Source organism: Mus caroli, unplaced genomic scaffold (assembly GCF_978045245.1).
Source record: "Mus caroli unplaced genomic scaffold, Mus_caroli_1 scaffold_8, whole genome shotgun sequence".
Classification (NCBI taxonomy): domain Eukaryota; kingdom Metazoa; phylum Chordata; class Mammalia; order Rodentia; family Muridae; genus Mus; species Mus caroli.
Window position 1 is genome coordinate 18,848,360 of NW_028227263.1, and position 13,731 is coordinate 18,862,090.

The following is a 13,731-nucleotide window of genomic DNA, read 5'->3' on the forward strand; positions in this document are numbered from 1 at the left end:
AAAAGATTTAAGAGTAAGAATATCCAATGTCCACTAAGGTTTCCCCATACTTCCAATCCTTATTCTCCCCACAAGCAACCACTGACCAGAATTTTTCTCAAACATGCTACATATACATATAAATATACATATGTATTAATATATACTTTATTTATACGTATGTTATACACACATGTTTATTTAATCTTTTTATTCAACATACACGCTGGCATACTGTATGTTTCTTTATGCTGTGTTGATTCCACTTGCTGTGTCTCAGGCTTCTTTCACACTTGAGTGTGCAGATGCATCTCATCCTATTTAGTAGCTGTATGGTGCTCTATTGAAGATATAGCATGGTTTGCTAGAGGCTCCACTGACAGATCAACTAGGTTGTTTCACGTCTGTTATACACAGGACTGCAATAAGCATCTTTGTTATACTTCTCAGAACACATGAGTGGGTTTGCCAAAGAAACCCGTAGATGTGGAGGATGCCTCTCAGAGTGGAGCACTTGTCTGTACGTACAAGCCCTGGCGTCCGTCCACAGTGTAAGGAAACATCATCTCCTAAAGGTAGAGTTGCTGAATCAGCGATTACATTAGCCTCAGTGATTCTCAGCCAGCCCCTGAGAAAGCTTGAGTCTCTGTAAGCTCCTGTCAAGGTTATGAGTGGATTGTCCCACCCTCGGCAGCACAATTAGGAGTAGGCTGGGCCCCATCCACTTGTTTCTACCTGACCAACACAGGCTTTTGATTTCCATGTGGGTTTTTTTTTTTTAAGATTTATTTATTTCAATGTATGTACATTATTGCTGTCACTGTCTTCAGACACACCAGAAGAGTGCATAGGATCCCCGTTACAGATGGTTGTGAGCCACCATGTGGTTGCTGGGAATTAAACTCAGGACCTCTGGAAGAGGAGTCAGTGCTCTTAACCGCTGAGCCATCTCTCCAGCCCTGTTTTGCTTTGTTGTTGTTTTTTTTTTTTTTCCATCAAAACAGCCAAATATCTGTACTGTGTCAGCCCAGTGTGTTGGTTGATATGTTATATCTCCACAGGTGAAATGAGCCAATTCAAACTAGATTAGATTATATTAAATGCATGTTTATTAGGAAGCTGCTCTTGGGTGAGTTCACTGGCCACAGGAATGGTGGCTGGGAAGTCAACATGGAGAGGGAGGGAGAGGAGATGAGGAAGAGAAAGCAAGAAAGAGTTTGCAAACAGAAAGAGAAGGGTGTGTGTGTGTCTGGATTAAATAGGGAAGATGTCAGGGTCCAGTCTTGACACAGGATCCAAGTTCTCAACTGGAAGCAGGGATATCTGGAAGGTGCATGATAAATATACACAGACTATTTTTGGAGTACAAACTGACAGGCAATTTTTCAAAGCTTAAAGTCTCTCTCTCTTCTCTCTCACTCTCTGCTCTCTTTCTCATTCACTTGCTCACAGCTTGAGGCTGCACACACTCTGCCTTTTCCTGTGCACTTTTCTTTTCTTGAGCTCTCATGCTCCTACACACACATCTCACACACACACAACAGGCACGCTCCTCTCTCTCTCTCTCTCTCTCTCTCTCTCTCTCTCTCTCTCTCTCTCTCTCTCTCTCTCTCTCTCACACACACACACACTCTATACACACCTCACATCCTCTCCTCTCCCCACTCACTCTCTACTTGCTTTCTGCTTGCTCTTCTCATGCTCTCCTGCCTTTTGCTTACCCCAGTCTTTTATTGATACTCCGAAAGCAAGCAGAAAAAAAGACACTGTATAGTCATTGCCAAATCAAAGTCAAAAGAATAACCATATCTACACCGGGCAGTGGTGGCGCACGCCTTTAATCCCAGCACTTGGGAGACAGAGGCAGGTGGATTTCTGGGTTTGAGGCCAGCCTGGTCTACAGAGTGAGTTCCAGGACAGCCAGGGCTACACAGAGAAACCCACAGAAAAACCATAATAATAATAATAATAATAATAATAATAATAATAATAATAATAATAGAGAATAACCATATCCCATAAAAAATTAAGATTTATAATTGTTCCCCAAAGTTTCAAGCTTTCCCAAGCCTGTAGCCACAATAATAATTGTAAACTTATCATTATTTAAACTTTAACTTTTAACTTATTATACTTCAGAGGTCTGAGCTCTGAGGTCAGCTACTTGCATTGTGAGGCTCTAATGATAAATGACATGGGCAAAGCTGCCAGGCAGTGGCCAGAAAGAATCAAGTTAACTCTTTCTTTTTTTTTTTTTAAATGTATGATTTTATTAGCAAGGTCTTTAGTCCTATGGATCCCTTCCTAGGAGCCCTTCAGTGACATTTGGTGGTATCAGACATTTTTTTTTTTAAGATTTATTTATTGATTATATGTAAGTACACTGTAGCTGTCTTCAGACACACCAGAAGAGGGAGTCAGATCTTGTTATGGATGGTTGTGGGCCACCATGTGGTTGCTGGGATTTGAACTCTGGACCTTCGGAAGAGCAGTCGGGTGCTCTTACCCACTGAGCCATCTCACCAGCCCCTCAAGTTAACTCTTAACTCAGTAGTTCTGGAAGCTTTCTGCTTCTGCACATTGCACACAATGACTCTCCTAAGAGACACAATGTTGCCTGGTCTACAAAGTGAGTTCCACCACCGCCAGGACTATACAGAGAATCCCTGTCTCGAAAACAAACAAACAAAAAACCCCCAAACAAACAAACAAAAAAGAGTCCCAGAATTTTGACTTAGTTTTACTAATATAAGATTTTATATATTCTATACTTGCTTATCCAGGAACCACTCTTAAATGTTGTGCCAAGCTTATTTCATAACTTCAATAACTTTTACCTTTCTTGGGGTTCCAATGTTGGCTCTAATTCATTTTCTAATAATTTCTTCGAACTTGCTTTGCAAATCAAACATTAATCTGGAACTACCAATTGTGCAGTTGTTACATTGTTTCCAAGACGAGAACATGCAGCATGGGCCTGGGCCATTAGGACTGTGCTGTGCTGTGCCCCATGCCTCAATTTTTAATTGTTTAAGAATCATTGGGGGCTGGTGAGATGGCTCAGTGGGTAAGAGCACCCGACTGCTCTTCCGAAGGTCCAGAGTTCAAATCCCAGCAACCACATGGTGGCTCACAACCATCCACAACGAGATCTGGCGCCCTCTTCTGGAATATCTGAAGACAGCTACAGTGTACTTACATATAATAAATAAATAAATCTTTAAAAAAAAAAAAAAAAAAGAATCATTGGGGGCTGGAGAGATGGCTCAGCAGTTAAGAGCACTGACTGCTTTTCCAGAGGTTATGAGTTCAATTCTCAGCAATTACATTGTGGCTCACAACCATCTATAATGGGATCAGATACCCTCTTCCAGTGTGTCTGAAGTCAGCGACAGTGTACTCACATACATAAAATAAATAAATAAAATCTTTAAAAAGAAGAAGAAGAAGAAGAAGGAGGAGGAGAAGGAGGAGGAGGAGGAGGAGGAGGAGGAGGAGGAGGAGGAGAAGGAGAAGGAGAAGGAGAAGAAGAAGAAGAAGAAGAAGAAGAAGAAGAAGAAGAAGAAGAAGAAGAAGAAGAAGAAGAGTCATTATATTGGGCTGGAGAGATGGCTCAGAGGTTAAGAACAGTGGCTGCTCTTCCAGAGGACCTTAGTTCAATTCCCAGCAACCACATGGTGGCTCAATGCTATCTATAAATGTAATCTGATGCTCTCTTCTGGCATGCAGGTGTACATGAAGATAGAGCACTCATATACATTAAATAAATAAATAAATCTTTAAAAAAAATCATTACATCAAGGAACATCTAGTTTCACAGAATTCACCAGAGCAGCAGAAGAAAGCAGTAAGAAAGTCAGATATAACAGAATAATAATGCATACCAAGGCCAACTGAAAAGCAGTCATGCACAAATGAAATCTATACAGCCGTTGTTCAGGGCTAAGGTTAGAAGAAATAGGAGCAACTGTTTTTTACAAAGAGCTGCTGAGGTCTACTGAGATATCTCCATTCCGGCCTACTGCAGGCAGTCCCTGTTGTTGTATTGTGCACCTAGCAAGAAGAGCCTCTGGAGAAAGAGCAGCCCAGCCCCTGGGCTGGAAAATTCAAGATTAGGGGTAGGGTATGCCACATAGGGACTGAGGGATGTTGGGAGAACCTAGAAGCCACGTCTGCTTTGATATGTAAAATATGCAGCTCAGTCCCTTGTCCCAATCTAAAACCATAAAATTTGTGACCACTTTTAATCTCAGCTGAGGCAGGTAGATCTCTGTTAGTTTCAGGCCAGACAGGACTACATAGTGAGACTTTGTTTCATCCCTCCCCAAATTTATACTATATCAGACAGAAGGTTAAAAATGTCAGTAAGAAATGGAGCAGAGCCTGACTGCTGTCACCCTCATAGTCTTTTTTAGTTTTTAGTTGTTTTTTTTTTTAACTTATTGTTATTTTGTGTGTGTGTATGACATGTGTGGGTGAGTATGCAGGCTACAGTATGTGCAGAGGTAGGAGGACAACTTTGTGGAATTACATGCAAAATAAATAAAATGTAAAAAAAAAAAAAAATCTGTGGGGCTGGAGAGATGGCTCAGCGGTTAAGAGCACTGACTGCTCTTCCGAAGGTCCTGAGTTCAATTCCCAGCAACCACATGGTGGCTCACAATCATCTGTAATGGGATCTGATGCCCTCTTCTGGTGTGTCTGAAGACAGCAACAGTATACTCATAAATAAAATGAATCTTTAAAAAAATCCATGATATGTTAAGCTTTAGAGCTCTGTTTGACAGCCATGTGGAGATGTCAAGTAGATATGAAATATGTAAGGAGGTTCTTTGAGATGAAAAACAAATTCAGTGTTGAGAAGAGTAAGGAGGAGAAGGTCAGACGTGCCTGGGTGGGAGCAGCTGATGATGTGCCTAGGCCCATACAACTTCTGCTTGGGGAGTGTGGAGCTCTCAGTCAAGCTCAAAGCCACAGAGGAAACAGAGTCCACACTGCGGCAGAGGGGTAGGTAGAGGACCCCAGGACCGGCTGGAGCTCACAACCACATCTGCTGGGGAAGCAGCAGATGCTCACAGGTACCCAGTAGCCAAGATTAGAATGATCTTACTGCCTCCGAGAGAATTTCAGGGACGTTTTGAGATGATTTCAGCAATCCAAACAAGAAAGAGGTTGATCCCTGGCGCTGTGGTGCACATCCATAATCCAAAGACCAAGGCTGGAGGTCACAAGGTCAAGGCTAGCTGAGCATGGAAGTGAATGTCTGTGGAAAGAGGAAGCAGGAGGATAAGGAGGTCAACACCATGCTTGGCTGCATGGCAAGTTCAAGGCCAGACTGGGTGAGAGGAGACTGGCTCCAAAAGAGGAAGAGGAGGAGGAGGAGGAAGGCCAGACTGGATGACAGGAGACTGGCTCCAAAGGAGGAAGAGGAGAAGGAAGAAGAGGAGGCAAGAGAAAGTTGGAGACCTGCCTGAATACATAGCAAGACCAGTCTCAGTGGATGGATAGATAGATACATACATAGATACATAGATACATAGATACATAGATACATAGATACATAGATACATAGATACATAGATACATAGATACATAGATACATAGATAGAGATAAAAGCTGGTAAGGCATGCTTGCTTCGGCAGCACATATACTAAAATTGGAAGATTAGCATGGCCCCTGCGCAAAGGATGACACACAAATTCGTGAAGCATTCTATATTTAAAAAAAAAAAAAAAGGTGATAAGGCACAAAGGCAAGGCGAGTAGAGGAGAGAGCTGAGAAATGTCTGTGAGACAAAAAGTTTTGGGGTGGGGTTGGGGATTTAGCTCAGTGGTAGAGCGCTTGCCTAGCAAGCGCAAGGCCCTGGGTTCGGTCCTCAGCTCTGGAAAAAAAAAAAAGTTTTGGGGACAGATTTCATCCAAGGGACTGAGGCAAGAGGACTCAAGGATGAGCCCTGCGTTATGGCTGCATGAGTGCAGATAGTGGCATCATTCAAGGTGGGGAACTGCAGCACAGAGCAGGGCAGCGCACACTGTAGGCACAGCAGAGCTGAGTCTTGCTCTCCATATCTGACCTACAGATATGGTAGAGCTGCCCACAGGGTCTGGGAATAGGGTGTGTTCCTGAAAGGTTCAGGCTTGTGATATCATGTTTGTGATATTGGAGCTCTTAGCTTTAGACACCAGGGGATGGTTAAAACCATTGGTGCAAGTATACTTGAGCAGAGGGAAAGGAAATAGCAGAAAGGAGTTTGATTTCTTGTGGTGAATATCTTTTGGGGATTTCTACCCCACCCTAGGTCATTTAGCTCCCAAATAAAAGTCACACACCTTATAAGTATAATAAGTCTTAAAGCACTAGAGCTGGGCAGATATCAACCCTCGATGCTATTTTATCTACTTCCCTGTCAATAACCCAGAGATATCACTTGCCATGCTCCACCTGGGCTGCTCCTGCTCCAACTAGCAGGTCCTCATGACCATGCGCTCACAATCCACCTACCCCATGGCCACTTCTTCTTTCTTCCCTTGTCTCTGCCTCAGACCCCAAGCTTGGGAAACAAAGCCCCGCCTACCTCTTGTCTGCCCAGCTACAAGGTATAGATAGGCATGTTTGTTTACCAATCGCAGATAAGTTGAGTGATGAGGTTTATACAACAAAAGCTGGTATTACATGAGGATCTGCTCATCTTGGAGCAACCAGGTCTTGGGGTACAGACCTTAGTATTTGAATACCAGCAGCATCAGACCAACTCACTTCAACTTCTCCTTACCAAGTCCTCCTGGTTCTGCCTCCACGAGGTATTTTGACTTATCCACCGTCTCTAGCCTCACAGTGGTGACCCCAGTCTTCCCGCACCACATTGTGACTACATTCTGGGAGTTGGTCTTATTTTTCCCTCTCTTCCTTTGGTCCCCTTTAACCCACTTCCACATTACAATTGGACTGGCTTTCTGTTTGTTTGTTTGTTTGTTTGTCTTTGTATTTAGATAAGGTCTCATGCAGCGTATGCTTTCCTCAAACTCACTGTTAACAGAGCCTAGCCTTGAACTCCCTCGTACTATGTATGCATACAAACACAAAAATACTTTTCTCTCACACTCATATAACACATATACACTACATACAATATTTTAAATGCTTACATTAAGTTATTTTTCTCTTTTTTCCCCCCTCTGATATAGAGCATCACATATCCCAGACTTGCCTGTATAGGTAGGGTTAGGGTTAGGGTTGGGGTTGGGGTTGGGGTTGAGGTTAGGGTAAGGGTAAGGGTTAGGGCTAGGGCTAGGGTTAGGTTAGGATTAGGCTAGGGCTAGAGCTAGGGTTAGGTTAGGATTAGGTTAGGGCTAGGGCTAGGGCTAGGGTTAGGTTAGGATTAGGTTAGGGCTAGAGCTAGGGTTAGGTTAAGGTTAGGGTTAGGGCTAGGGAGAGTGTTAGAGTGAAGGTTAGGTTAGTGCTAGGCCTAGCTTTGTCTTTGGGTCTGGGTTAGGGTTAGGGTTATACCTGAGGATGACCTGAGTTAAGTTAGGTTAGGTTAGGCTTAGGGAGATAGTGGAGAGTGACCTTGAACACCTGATTTCTTGCTTCTACTTCCCAAATCTTAGACTACAGACACACACAGTCACGCTCAGCTTTGTCTTCCTCTTTCAAAAAAGTCTCTGTTGAAAGCTGAAGGGATGGCTCAATGGTAAAGAGATCTGACTGCTCTTCCTGAATACTGGCGTTCTGCTCCCTGTACCCAAATGGTGGATCCCAGCAACAAGTAACTCCACTTCCAAGGTGATTACCAGGCAGGCTCATGGACACTTACATACCTGGGTGCAAAACACGCACATGAAAATAAAGTAAATTGAATAGAATCTCTGCTGACTTCATAGTAACCTGGGGTCTCTGTCATGGCTTGTTAGGTTAGCTGCAGACTAACAATCCAGCGTGTTCTCCCAGAACTCCAGTCTAAGCTCCCATACCCGCCTAGCAAGCCAATCTAGTTTCTGCTTGTTCCTTCTGTCTGAGTCCAGCCTACAAACTTTCCTAAAGGTCTTTATGGGCATAGGAATCAGTTCTTACCACACCAGGAAACCATCCTATTTAAGAGGCCCTGACCCCTCACTGTCTGGAATCCCCATATTAATTTCCTTTATAAAATTTCAAAGATTTCATGTTTAATCATCCTTCTCTGTGAAAGAGGGGTGAGAGTTGGGGAGGGGGGAATTCAGGGATTGGAGTAGAGGTGGGGGACGAGATTACAGAGCAATTCTCAGCATAGATGGATGCTTGGGAGAACCGTAGAGGGCTCAGTCAAATTTGACAGAGAGTTCCTGCTTGCAGACAGGGTGGGTGGAGTTAGGTTTTGTTTCCTACCATTCTTTCTCCTTGTTTCCACTTTCTATTTGGCAAAGCACAGGTAAACTAAAGAAGGTTCACTAGTTTAACTACTTTTTTAATGTACAGCCCAGAGACAACCATCAGCTCTTTCCATCCCCACCACTTACTTCATTTCCCAACTTGAAGCAAATTAAGCTTTTCCCCTTCCCCCAACCCCAGGCAAACACTGTTCATTCTACTTTCTGACTACTTTGGGTATCTGGAACAGGAGAGCACAGCATGTTGGTCCCTTCGTGCCAAGCACATCTCACTTAAAATCACATCCACAGAGCCTCTTCCGGCCCCGGCGTGCTGGCCAGGCTTCCTTTCTTTTAAAAAAAACTTTATCTTTATGCATATATGTGTGCATCTGTGTGAATTTACACATGGGTACGGACGGGATGGGGTGCCGTAAGAGGCAGAAAATGCCTCATTTTCTGGAGCTGGAGTTGGTGTCGGAGGTTTTAACCTCCCTCCCCATGTAGTCATTGCAGTCCTCTGGAAGAGCAGCCACGGCTCTTCTGCCCTCCAGCTCTGGCGGTCCTTTTCTTTTTCTATTTTTTTTGTTTTTGTTTTTTTTTTTTTGTTTTTTTTTTTTGTTTTGTTTTGTTTTTTTGAGACAGGGTTTCTCTGTATAGCCCTGGCTGTCCTGGAACTCACTCTGTAGACCAGACTGGCCTCGAACTCAGAAATCTGCCTGCCTGTGCCTCCCGAGTGCTGGGATTAAAGGCGTGCGCCACCACGCCCGGCTTATTTTTTTTCTTTTTTCTTTCTTTCTTTCTTTCTTTCTTTTTTTTTTTTTTTTGGTTTTTTGAGACTGTATAGCCCTGGCTGTCCTGGAACTCACTCTCTACAGAGTCTACACCAGGCTGGCCTTGAACTCAAGAAATCCACCTGCCTCTGCCTTTCAAGTGCTGGGATTAAAGGTGTGCGCCACCACTGCCTGGCTAGTGGTCCTTTTCTTTTCTTTTTTTTTTTTTAATTTTTAATATTTTTTATTACGTATTTTCCTCAATTACATTTCCTATGCTATCCCAAAAGTCCCCCATACCCCCCCCCACTTCCCTACCCACCCATTCCCATTCTTTTGGCCCTGGCATTCCCCTGTATTGGGGCATATAAAGTTTGCAAGTCCAATGGGCCTCTCTTTCCAGTGATGGCCGACTAGGCCATCTTTCGATACATATGCAGCTAGAGACAAGAGCCCCGGGGTACTGGTTAGTTCATCATGTTGTTCCCCCTATAGGGTTGCATATCCCTTTAACTCCTTGGGTACTTTCTCTAGCTTCTGTGGTCCTTTTCTTAAGGCATGGTGTTGTATACTTGTTTGTTCGTCCATCTGCCGGCAGACACAGGCTTAGTTCTTTGTTTTACTGTTGCAGGCTAGAACACACGCCCTTTCCTTTCAATACCTGTTTTCAAATTTGATGTGTGTTTAGCAGTGAAATTGCATGACCACCTGGTAATTCTATAGTTAATTTATCAAGGAGCTGCCAGTCTGTTTTCCACAATGCATGCAGCTTCAGGCAAGGGCTTTCTATTCTCCACAAACTTGTCAATACTTACCTTCCTTTAAAAATCTATTTTAGTGAGTTTCAGGCTTGCCTGGTCTACCTGACTAAAAATCAAACAACAGCAAACTCCCAAATAACAAATAACAACAACAACAAAACCATACAAATGGTGGTTGCATGCATGCGTGAGTGAGTGTGCTCGAGGCCACATCAGAGCACACTTGTGGAAGTCACAGAGCAACCCTGACTGTCAGCCCAGGACTTCAGGGTGTCTTTGTTTACTGAGGCAGATGCTAGGTAGTTGGACCATGAGCTTCCAAGAATTTGTAGTTTTGCCTCTCATCTTGCCATGAAAGTCATGGGATTACGGGCCGGGGCTGCCTCTGGCAACCTTGCATGGGTTCCAGGGATTGAGCACAGACATGTGTGCTGTCACAAGTGCTTACCCTTCATGCCGTCTCCTCAGCCTGAACCACCCTCATTTCATTTGTTTGAGACTGGATCTATACCTGTAGACCAGGCTAGCCTCATACTCAGGAGAACTGCCTGCCCTGCCTCCCAAGCAGTGGTGTTTACAGAGTGCCCACCACTGCCAATCCCCACCCCAACTGTGCTCTTGATTTGCATTCCCAAGCAACCAATGATGTTCCATTAGCTTGCTTTTTTATTATTATTATTAATTTTGTTTTTGTTTTTGTTTTTTGAGACAGGGTTTCTCCATAGCCCTGGCTGTCCTGGAACTCACTCTGTAGACCAGACTGGCCTTGAACTCAGAGATCCACTTGCTTCTGCCTCCCAACTGCTTGGATCAAAGGCGTGGGCCACCACTGCCTAGCTTTCTATTAGCCTTTTGTGTATCTTTTTTATTGAGCAATATATATGCAGCCTTTGTTTTAAGTTGAGCCTCTTCCTCTCTTTCTCCTCCCCCTTCTAACCTGTTATTTACTTAAATGTTAAACTTTGGGGTTTGACCTTCACCCAAATACGGTTTTCCAGACCAAGAGCATCCTGGAAGCAGCCTTGATTCTGCCATGATGGCCTGAGGGCTATCCCTCATGAGGTTTTTAGCAGTGAGGTGATGGAGCACATCTGAAATCATAACAAATTTCTAGCCTTTCTGAGACAACCCTGCTGAGCTATTCTGATATCTAGGTTGATGTATTTCCCCCACAATATCAACTGAAGATGGCCAATAAATGCTGAGGAACAATTCAAGGGCTTGTCACAGTCTGTGGGAAACGCATCCCACCCCCAACCCGACCCCAGCCCAGCGCCTTATTAACCTCAGGGTCTGAGCAGGGTTTTTTTTCCTTCTCTACATTTGTGACTTGTTCTTCAGCACAGATCCCTGCGGTTCTCAGGTCTGCACATTTGGCAGAGCCTCCCCACCCCCCCAGTAATTCCATGCACAAGTTTCTACTAAATTGGATTTCCCTGAGCCTCAGGAGGACTGAGATTTGATTAAAGGCCTTGCATATTCTTTGCCTTTGTAGGGCTTCTTTCCAGTATGGATTCTCTGATGCTAACGTGTGTGAAGTGTTGCTAAAGGTATTGTGCAGCCAAGTTTTCCTCCCGTGTCAACACAAAGATATGGTATAGCACGTTAAAGGGAATAGAGACAGTTTATCAGCCAGGAGGTGGTGGCACACACCTTTATGCCAGCACTCTGGAGGTAGAGGCAGGCAGATCTTTCAGTTCAAGGGCAGCCAGGTCTACAGAGTAAGTTTCAGGATAGCCAGGACACAGAGCAATTCTGTCTCAAAACAAAAACAAAAACAAACAAACAAACAAACAAACAAACAACAAAAGAAACAGCTTATCATTGAGATTAATACACGAAACTACGGCCCAGAAATGCAGATCTGGTTTGCTCTCATACCATGTTCCAATACAGTAACAGTTTGATGGGGTTGGAGAGACAGTTCACTGGTGAAGAGCACTGACTGCTCTTCCAGAGGTCCTGAGTTCAATTCCCAGCAACCACACGGTGGCTCACAACCATCTGTAATGGCATCCGATGCCCTCTTCTGGTGTGTCTGAAGAGAACAATGGTGAATACATAAAATAAATAAATAAATCTTTAGCCAGTCAGTGGTGACACATGCCTTTAATCCCAGCACTTGGGAGGCAGAGGCAGGCGGATTTCTGAGTTCGAGGCCAGCCTGGTCTACAAAGTGAGTTCCAGGACAGCCAGGGCTATACAGAGAAACCCTGTCTCGAAACCCCTCCCCCCAAAAACAACCAAAAACAACAACAACAACAAAAACAGGGCTGGACAGATGGCTCAGTGGTTAAGAGCTCTGACTGCTCTTCTGAAGGTCATGAGTTCAAATCCCAGCAGCCACATGATGGCTTACAATCATCCATAATGAAACCTGATGTGTTCTCTTGTGGTATGTCTGAAGATAGCTACAGTGTACTTATATATAATAAGTAAATAAATCTTTTAAAAAACCAGTTCGATGAAGTTTTTATAGTTACAGAACAAGAGAAAGGCATAAATCAAGGAATTTAAGATTCTCACATTTGGGCTAGAGAGATGGCTCAGTGGTTAAGAGCACTAACTGCTCTACCAGAGGTCCTGAGTTCAATTCCCAGCAACCACATGGTGGCTCACAACCATCTGTAATGGGATCTGATGCCCTCTTCTGGTGTGTTTGGGTACTCAGAAAATAAATAAATCTTTAAAAAAAAAGAATAACCAAAAAAAAAAAAGAATAAAATTCATTTAAAAAAAAAGATTCTCATATTTATTTAGTGCACATGGGCCAGAGAAGAGTCTGTGGGGCTCTCTCTGCCATCATGTGACTTCAGGTCCTTGGGCTGGCAGCCAGCATTTTCTCCTGCTCACTGTCTTGCAGGCCTCGGGGCACTTTTCTTTTTTCTTTTTTTTCTTTTTTTGGTTTTTCGAGACAGGGTTTCTCTGTGTAGCCCTGGCTGTCCTGGAACTCACTTTGTAGACCAGGCTGGCCTCGAACTCAGAAATCCGCCTGCCTCTGCCTCCCGAGTGCTGGGATTAAAGGTGTGCGCCACCACGCCCGGCTCGGGGCACTTTTCAAATCCATGTGTGGAACGTGTGGAAACAGGAGGCAGGCAGGGTTATAGAAGAGACCATCTCTGTGACAGATGTTAGATGTTCCCTTTGAGGGTTAGTGGAAGCTGGTTACCTGTCAAGGTGATGTATCCCAAAGGTTTTACAGGGCAGGCAGAAGGATGTAAGGCCAGACACAGAGGTGGGCCAATATTGGCTATTAAGGGGACTAAAAATAGCACAAGAGAATCTGCCTATTGATCTGCAATATTCCAACTCTCCACACTAACAAAATTCTAATTATGTCAATCAGTCAGGCAGAATCTTTAACATAGTGTGGCTTTTTCTGGAAACATCGGTTCAGACCAGTATTTACTCTTTGATGCCCACGTACGTAGTAAAGGTTTGGCTGAGTGAATTACTTGCTGGGTTTCTATCCCATACTGTGTATGAATTCTTCTGCACTAAGTGGTCACCACTGGATATATTTGAAAAAGTTCTTTTCCACTTGTACATTATAAACATTTTATTATAAAAAAGTCTCTTTTTTTTTCACTTTATTTGGTATGAGTATGAGCATTTTGCCTGCAGGTATGTCTGTGTACCACATGCATGCAGTGCCCTAGAAGCTGGAAGAGGTCATGGGATTCGCTGGAACTAGAGTTAGAGATGTTGTGAGCCACTGTGTGGGAGCTGCTAACTGAACCTGGGTCTTCTAAAAGAGTAATCAGTGCTTTTAACCACTGAGCCATCTCTCCAGCCTCTTGTCAAAGGCTTTTCTTTTCCCTTATCAATTTTTATTGTGTTTAAAATGTTATTTTTATAGCCGGTTGTGGTGG

The 13,731-nt window shown here is 43.7% G+C and overlaps 1 protein-coding gene and 1 pseudogene across 4 annotated transcripts in view; both read left to right on the forward strand.

Annotated features, from left to right (window-relative positions):
• Positions 1–13,731, forward strand: part of Tmem219 (transmembrane protein 219) — a 51,540-nt gene that overhangs the window by 13,334 nt on the left and 24,475 nt on the right. The gene's annotated exons all lie outside the window — the stretch shown is intronic.
• LOC115031709 (U6 spliceosomal RNA) lies at positions 5,607–5,702 on the forward strand (annotated as a pseudogene).